Source organism: Equus quagga, chromosome 21 (assembly GCF_021613505.1).
Source record: "Equus quagga isolate Etosha38 chromosome 21, UCLA_HA_Equagga_1.0, whole genome shotgun sequence".
Taxonomy (NCBI): Eukaryota; Metazoa; Chordata; class Mammalia; order Perissodactyla; family Equidae; genus Equus; species Equus quagga.
The window spans coordinates 28674257-28683163 of NC_060287.1; the positions used below are offsets into that span (position 1 = coordinate 28674257).

Consider the following 8907-nt stretch of genomic DNA (forward strand, 5'->3'; position numbering starts at 1 on the left):
AGGAAAAATATGGCCATTAGATGAAACTGGATGAAGATGTACAGAATCCCTCTCTCTTCAACTTTTCTGTAAACCTAGAATTACACCAAAATAAAAAGTTTATTCAAAGCCAAACAAAGACATGCACATATAGGGACTTGATATATGATAAAGATGGTACCACTTTTTCACAACTTTTGCCACGAGAACACGGGTGTTGTGAAAACCACTGCTGAATCTAAGCCAAAATGGGAAAGGAAAAGACTCAAATCAACATTGTTGTCATTGGACATGCAGATTTGAACAAGTCTACCACTGCTGGCCATTTGATCTACAAATGCGGTGGGATCAACAAATGAACCATCGAAAAACATGAGAAGGAGGCTCCTGAGTTGGAGAAGGGATCCTGAAGGGATGCCTGGGTCTTGGATAAACTGAAAGGTTAATATGAGTATGGTATCACCATTGACATCTCCCTGTGGAAATTTGAGACTGGCAAGTATTAAATGACCATCATTGATGCCCCAGGACACAGAGACTTTATCAAAAACATCATCACAGGCATGTCTCAAGCTGACTGTGCTTTCCCTGATTGTTGGTGCTGGTGTCAGTGAATTTGAAGCAGCTATCTCTAAGAATGGGCAGACCCATGAGCGTGCCTTTTTGGCTTATACACTGGGTGTGAAATAACTAATCGTTGGTGTTAACAAAATGGATTCCTACAGCCAGAAGAGATACGAGGAAATCATTAAGGAAGTCAGCACCCACATTAAAAAAATTGGCTACAACCCCGACACAGTAGCATCTGTGCCAATTTCGGTTGGAATGGTGACAACATACTGGAGCCAAGTGCTAACATGCCTTGGTTCAAGGGATGGAAATTCACCCATAAAGATAGTAATGCCAGTGGAATCATGCTGCTTAAAGCTCTGGATTGTATCCTGCCACCAACTCGTCCAACTGACAAGCCCTTTTGTCTGCCCCTCCAGGTCATCTGCAAAATTGATGATATTGGTACTGTCCCTATGGGATGGGTAAAGACTGGTGTTCTCAAATCCACCTTTGCTCCAGTCAACGTTACAATTGAAGTTAAGTCTGTTGAAATGAATCATGAAGCTTTGAGAGAAGCTCTTCCTGGAGACGATGTGGGCTTCAATGTCAAGATCGTGTCTGTCAAAGATGTTTATCATGACAACGTGGCTGATGACAGCAAAAATGACCCACCCATGGAAGCAGCTGGCTTCACGGCTCAAGTAACTACCCTGAATCATCCAGGTGAAATCAGTGCTGAATATGCGCCTGTCAGGGATTGTCACACAGCTCATATCCTTGTAAGTTTGCTGAGCTGAAGGAGAAGATTGATTGCTGTTCTGGGAAGAAACTGGAAGATGGCCCCAAATTCTTGAAATCTAGTGATGCTGCCATCGTTGATATGATTGCTGGCAAGCCCATGTGTGTTGAGAGTTTCTGTGACAGTCCTCCTCTGGGTCACTTTGCTGTTACTGACATGAGACAGGCAGTTACTATGGCTGTCATGAAAGCAGCTAACAAGAAGGCTGCTGGAGCTGGCAAGGTCACCAAGTCTGTCCGGAAGGCTCAAAAAGCTAAATGAATATTATCCCTAATATTTGCCACCCCTGTCATCTTAATCAGCGGTGGAAGAATGGTCTCAGAACTATTTGTCTGGATTGACCATTTGAGTTTAATAGTAAAAGACTGGTTAATGACAAGAATGCATGGTAAAACCTCCAGAAGGAAGGGAGAATGTTTTGTGGACCATTTGTTTCTGTGTGTGTGTGTGTGTGGCAGTTTTACGTTATTAGTTTTTAAAATCAACACTTGTTAATGGAAACGACCAAAAATCTGTTGCAGAACTTTGAGATCCGTTAAAACAAAGTTTAAGGAGGAAAAAAAGCGGCACCAAAAATCAATGGGAAAAGGATGATGTTTTAGATTACAAAGCACAGCCACAAAGCCCTCCCAGCCTGCTGTGCGCTGCCTTTTGGCAACAGGACTTTGACTTTCCTCCCTCCAGAGGGGGAGTTGATTTCTCACATGTCCGGGAGCAATTTGGATTTCGAGGTCTCCAGAAGCAGCCCAGTGCCAGTGCCACAACACTGTCATCTTCTCCTCATTTGACATCTCCTCTCTGAGTATTCCTGGCTTGCTAGATTCAATTGTGACAATTTTGTGCATTTGCATTATTTCCTTTACTTTCTTTGGTCTTTATTATTCAGTTTACTTCCTTTTGCATTCGTTAACATTTTAATTGCAGCAACACTACAATTTTGCTTCCTTACGATTGAAGTAATCTGAGACCACTAATTTCAAACATAATTATATTTTCAGAGGTTTGTTTTGGGCTAACCACCTCCTAGGGTGCAGAAAGACTGATGGAATGGCAGGCAGGTGGCCCTGAGTGCTCTGGAGGTGAGTAAAGTAGGTGAGGGTGGTTGGGGGGACAGGAAACACAGACCCCTGAACAAGTTAGGGAGGAGAGCCAGGGCCAAGCGTGGGGAGAGAGTGTTCCAGGTAGAAACTACAGCAAATGCAAAGGCACTGAGGTGAGAACATGATCAGAGAGGTCAAGAAACTGCAGAAGGGCCAGTGTGTGGGCAGTGGAGGGAGGCCCAGAGCGGTAAACATGAGGTCAGTTGGAAAGTTGACCTGGAACAGTTTGTGAAGCCCTTGTTGACACGGTGAGGTCTTTGCAGGATTTGAATTGTCTGGATTTTCAGTTCCCAAACTGGGTGCCAAGGAGCCCAGGGCACCACAAGAAACTCACAGATTGCCTGGGAATGTTTTTATAAGTAGAAGGAAATACAGCAATTCCTGACATCTCTTGCTAACTAACTCAAGGTAGTTCACCGTTTCAACATTAGATTGTGCTCCTTTTCTTTCAATGATGCCATAGTTTCACAAAGCTGGGGTTTCAGTGGTCACTGCGATAAAAAGCAAGTAGCAAGAAAAATCAACGTGGAACAGAAAATGAGGGTGGTGGTGTCCAGTCTAATTTCAAGGCTGGAGAAAGAGCAACATGTCCAACAGGTGCACCTACCCCATTAGTAAACGACTGTGGTTAAGAATGAAATTAAAATACTCTTTCTTTCAATGAACGTGTATTTTTTTCAAACAGCTACTTAGCTGTTATAACATAGATATTTGTTAGTTGTTTGGGTCTAGCTATTTAATAATTTTTTTTTTTTTGCCCCACGGGCACTGTGAAAAATCATTGCGACACTAAAGGTGCTCTGAGCTGAGAAAGTTTGGGAAGCTCTGCTCTGTGCCCTTAATCGGAGCTCACTTTCGTTGATTCTGAATTCCTTTCAATAGACTTGGGTTTATTTTCTTTTTGGTAGCTTTAAGCTTTCCCTTGGGAATGATTATTAAAAATTAAAAAAAAATTTTGTATACCCATGTTCAAAGCAGCATTATTCACAATAGCCAAAAAGTGGAAGCAACCCAAGTGTCCATGGACAGGTGAACGGATAAACAAAATGTGGTATATCCGTACAACAGAATATTATTCAGCCTTAAAGGGGAAGGAAATTCTGACACATGCCACAATGTGGATGAACCTTGAAGATATAGGCTAAGTGAAAGAAGCCAGACGCAAAAGAAAAAATACTATATGATTAGACTTACATAAGGGACCTAGAGTGGTCAGATTCATGGAGACAGAAAGTAGAACAGTGGTTGCCAGGCCTGGGGGGAGGGGGAAATGGGGAGTTATAGTTTAAAGGGAATAGAATTTCAGTTTTTGAAGATGAAAAAGGTTCTGGAGAAGGAGGGAAGTGATGGTTACACAACAACATGAATGTACTTAATACCGCTGAAGGGTACACTTAAAAAATGATTAAAATAGTAAACTTTATCACAATAAAAAAATTGCTCTTCCAAATTCATGGGCCACGGTCGCCATTCCTAAGACATAAATTAAGATTCTCACCTACAGAGGGCGCCATTGACAGGTCCCAGTGCATCCCCCTTGGGGGAAGCTCCAGGTTTCTCTTCTTCCCAGCACGGGTGCCCCACAGTCCTCAGCCTGCCAGCCTCTCCCTCACCGCCCAGAGACCTTTGCTGAAGGGTTTTACTACTGTTGACCAAAGGGAGACCAACTGGCAAATCCATGACTACCCTTCTCTTTTCTTCCTTCTGGGAGAGACAAAGTCACGAGAGAAGCCAATGTGGTCTATACGTTTAACCACTTAAAATCGCTAAGATGCTAAATTTTATGTTGCGTGTATTTTGCCACAGTGAAAAGTAATTTTAAAAAAGTAAAGGTTATATAGTGTGAGGCCTTTGAGGATTTGAAGAGCTGAGATTTGACTGGCATTTTGGAGGGAAGCCAGGCCCCAGAACTCAGGCACGTCACAGAAGGCTGAGAACCAGGGATGCTTCTGGACAGAGGAAGAGGATGAGGAAATGAGCCAGGACTGAGGAGGCCGACAGAGTGGGCCAGAGTGGGTTATGTCAGCTGACAGGCTAAGCTTGGTCTTTCAGAGCCTTCCTTCCTTTGGCACACTTTCCTTTCTGAACGCAGAGAACTGGGTAGGAAGAGTGCCTGCCCCACCCCACCCCCCTGGGTGGGGAAGCAAGGACAAGACAAGAGGGCAGAGAGGGGGTTGGGGTCTCTGGAGCAAACTGCCCCTCGCTCTCAGGGAGGGCTCAGGGGGGGCCAGATTCCCTGCAGTTTTTGCTGAAGGCAGTGAGTCACTGGCAGCAGAAGCAGCCTCAGGGCTTCCACGGGAGGCCAGCACCTTCCAGTCTCCGAGCGAGGAGGCAGTGTCCCTTTTCCCAGGGTGGACTCCACACCCTCCTCCAGAAACTGAGCTTACCACTTTGAATACTTGGGAAATCTCCCACTGAAAACTCCCATGGATCAGAATTCAGTCATTCACAATGCTCCAGGAACCCCCAAAAGTTTGCTTGCGCTGCATTCTTCTTTTACGAAGAGTAAAATATGAATCACATATAAGCAAACTGATTGCACATTCTAAAAATAAACGAAAACTCGTATTTAAGAAAACGTTAGAGAGTGTCAAGGAAGCAGTACAGATTTAGCCCAATTTCCTGAAATCCTACGTCTAATTTAAATAGGTTATGGGCTTTTGGAGTCAAAATGGACTGCAGAGTCCAACTTTTTCATTTTGCAGATGTGAAAAAATGGGAGGCTGGGAGGTCAAATGCCCCCATGGGTGGCTCCTCCGTGAGAGGCTCCTCCGTGGGACCAGTGGCAGAGGAGATGCTACAGCACTTGATCGACGCCCTTGACCTTGGATGGGCTGTTGCACGGATGTCAGTTCTGCACCCATATTCTTAAAGGCCTCCTTCCGTAGGCTTTTGGGCCAAACTTTCCCCACAAAAGCTTTCTAGTGCAGCCCCGGTATTCGCAGTCCTCAGCGAGCCGGCTCTCTGCTATTGATGCGGCTTTTTGGTGCCAGCTCTATAAACAAACCACCATTTGTTGCTTTCTAAAAATAAGCCTTTTTAGCTCTGGACAACATTTGGCCTCCCTCTCCTGAGCTGAAAGGTTGGTTTCTTTGAGGCTGACAAATGGGGGCTTATGTCTTCTCCGAACGGTTGCAGCCTGTCTTTGTTGAAAGCCCAAATCCTTCCCTTGATGGTACAGGTGAGAGGACAGCTCAAGGCTGGAGTTGGAGCGCCCAGCACACAACATCCTTCGAAATATGCTTGGCTATGTGGGGAGGGAGGTAACCAGGATCTCAAGAAAGAGGAAGAATAGGGATGCAACTTAGAACTAGAAAGAAGGGGCGGGGTTGCTTCGAAAGAAAAAAAAGTCAGGAATTAAGACCTATAACTTACAATGTCCTGCAAGGATGCCTCTCACACACAGAACGAATGTCGTGGCTATGGAGGCACTTCTCAAACTCGTGTGCAAGAAGGGGCAAGATCGCCAAGGGTGCCATCGCATAGAAAGGGACACTTATTTTACTCCATCTCGGCATCCATCCCCTAATTTCTGCGCCTTTGCAGTGAAAGAGGCTTCAAATCCTGCCACAGGTGAGGTGTGAGTCTGCATGCTAGGTTCCCTTCAGAGACAGGGAGATGCCTGCGGTACCAGGGCCGGCACCATGGGCGTGGGATCTGCACAATCACTCAGGGCCCCATGCCCAAAGCCCAAACTGGTTTAACGATCGGCTGTCGCTATCTTTTTATTTTTTTTGAGGAAGATTAGCCCTGAGCTAACTAGTGCCAATCCTCCTCTTTTTGCTGAGGAAGGCTGGCCCTGAGCTAACATCGATGCCCATCTTCCTCTACTTTATACATGGGACGCCTACCACAGCATGGCATTTGTCAAGTGGTGCCATGTCCGCACCCGGGATCCAAACCAGCAAACCCCAGGCCGCAGAGAAGTGGAACATGAGAACTTAACCACTGCACCACCGGGCTGGCCCTGCTGTCACTATCTTGAAATTCTTAATATTTTTTTTACTGTGGGATAATTGACATATAACATTATATTAGTTTCAGGTGTACAACACAATGATTTGATTTTTGTATATATTGCAAAGTGATCTTCACAATAAGTCTAATTAACATCCGTCATTACACATAGTTATAAATTATTTTTCTTGTGATGACAACTTTTCAGATCTACTCTCTTAGCAACTTTCAAATATGCAATACGGTACTTTATGGCTGCCATGCTGTACATTAGATCCCAGGACTTATTTATTTTATAACTGGAAATTTGTACTTTTTTTATTTTTTTATTTTTTTATTTTTAATTTTTTCGAGGAAGATTAGCCCTCAGCTAACATCTGCTGCCAATTCTCCTCTTTTTCTGAGGAAGACTGGCCCTAAGCTAACATCCGTACCCATCTTCCTCTACTTTATACGTGGGAAACCTGCTACAGCATGGCTTGACAAGTGGCGCGTAGGTCCACACTCGGGGTCCAAATCAGTGAACCCTGGGCCGCAGAAGAGGAACATGCGAACTTAACTGCTGTGCCACCAGGCTGGCCCCTGGAAGTTTGTGCTTTTTGATCCCTTTCACCCACTTTGCCCACCCCCTACCGATGCCTTGGGCATCCACCAATCTGTTCCCCCTATCTATAAGCTCATTTTGTTTTGTTTCTTTTTTTTAATATTCCACATATAAGTGAGATCATATGGTATTTATCTTTCTCTGACTTATTTCACTTAGCATGATGTCCTCAAGGTCCATCCATGTTGTCACAAATGACAAGATTTCCTTCTTTTTTATAGCTGAATAATATTCTGTTGTGTATATACCACATCTTCTTTATCCATTCATCCATCGAGGGACACTTAGGTTCTTTCTATATCTTGGTTATTGTAAATAATGCTGCAATGAACATGGGCTACATATATATTTTTTTTAATTATCTTAATGATTTTTGAACAAGGGGCTCCACAGTTTCTTTTCTTTCTCTTTCTTTTTTTTTTTTTTTTTTTGAAGATTAGCCCTGAGCTAACATCTGCCGCCAATCCTCCTCTTTTTTGCTGAGGAAGACTGGCCCTGAGCTAACATCCGTGCCCATCTTCCTCTACTTTATACGTGGGACGCCTACCACAGCATGGCTTGATGAACAGTGTGTAGGTCCACATCCAGGACCCAAACCAGAGAACCCCAAGCCGCCAAAGTGAAGTGTGTGATTTAACCACTGGGCCACGGGGCAGCGCCCAGGGGCCCCACACTTTTGCTTTGCACCAGGCCAGTAAAGTATGTAGCTGGTCCTGGTTAGTACCTAGCTCGAAGGGCTGTTGTGAGTATTACTGTTTGGGGAGCACTTTATGACTTGGCTCACCCTTCTTCAGCCTGGATTCACTTTGGTTGCGGCTCCTCTGACTGTGCTGAACAACCAAGCTATGACTGCTTTTTATTTTTTAAATTCCTTCACAGGAGAGAGTTTAGGGGAAAACTGCCTTGGTGGAAAAGGTCATTCCTCGTCATGCCCCAGGTGGATTTTACAAGAGTTTCCCCTTCGTTGAAGCCTGTGCTTCCCTCCCCATTTTCCTGCCCTGAGTTTTTATTGCACCCCAAAGTTTAGGTATTTGGCTGTATAATATTTAAAGACAAGGAAACGGGACAGGGAGGTCATTGGTTTCCATTTCGTTGGGGGCACAAAGGGACTAGGAAGTATGGGGTCCAGAGAGGAAGAGAAATGGAATTCTTTAATTTTCTTGCACGATTCCAAAATTCTTAAACAAATCAGGTTAGTACTAAAATCTGATTGAAGAGCCATTGGCTGAGGGGCCACGCAGAAAGAAGGCGGGTTCCTCTCTCTTCTGTCCCACTCAGTCAGCGCTCGGCCACACTGCACTGCCCCCTCTTCCCAAACGTCTTCCCACTTTGGCCACTTTCCCGTTCTCTCTGAGCCTGCAAAGCCCCAGCCCAGCACATGGCTATGCTCCCCTCCTGACCATCTCCCTGGACCCATTTTGTTGTTATTTATTTATTTATTTTTTAAAAAAACAGCTTTATAGAGATATAATTCACATACTATACAACTCACCCATTTAAAGTGTACAGTTCAGGGGCCAGCCTGGTGGTGCAGCAGTTGAGTTTGCATGTTCCGCTTTGGTGGCCTGGGGTTCACCAGCCTGGATCCCGGGCATGGACCTATGCACCACTTGTCAAGCCATGCTATGGCAGGCATCCCACATATAAAGTACAGGAAGATGGGCACAGATGTTAGCTCAGGGCCAGTCTTCCTCAGCAAAAAGAGGAGGATTGGTGCTGACTTGGGCTAATCTTCCTCAAAAAAAAAATTAAAGTGTACAGTTCAACAGGTTTGGCATATTTCATTATTAATTGCTTTGAAGTTTTGGTAAGTACATATAACATAAAATTTACATTTTAACTGTACAATTCGGTGGCATTAACTACAGTCACGATGTTGTGCAACCATCACCACTATATAGTTCTGAAACTTTTTC

General features: G+C 44.5%; 1 pseudogene; it reads left to right on the forward strand.

Annotated features, from left to right (window-relative positions):
- The first annotated feature begins 227 nt into the window (after positions 1-227).
- LOC124231512 (elongation factor 1-alpha 1-like) lies at positions 228-1591 on the forward strand (annotated as a pseudogene).
- Positions 1592-8907: the final 7316 nt, after the last annotated feature.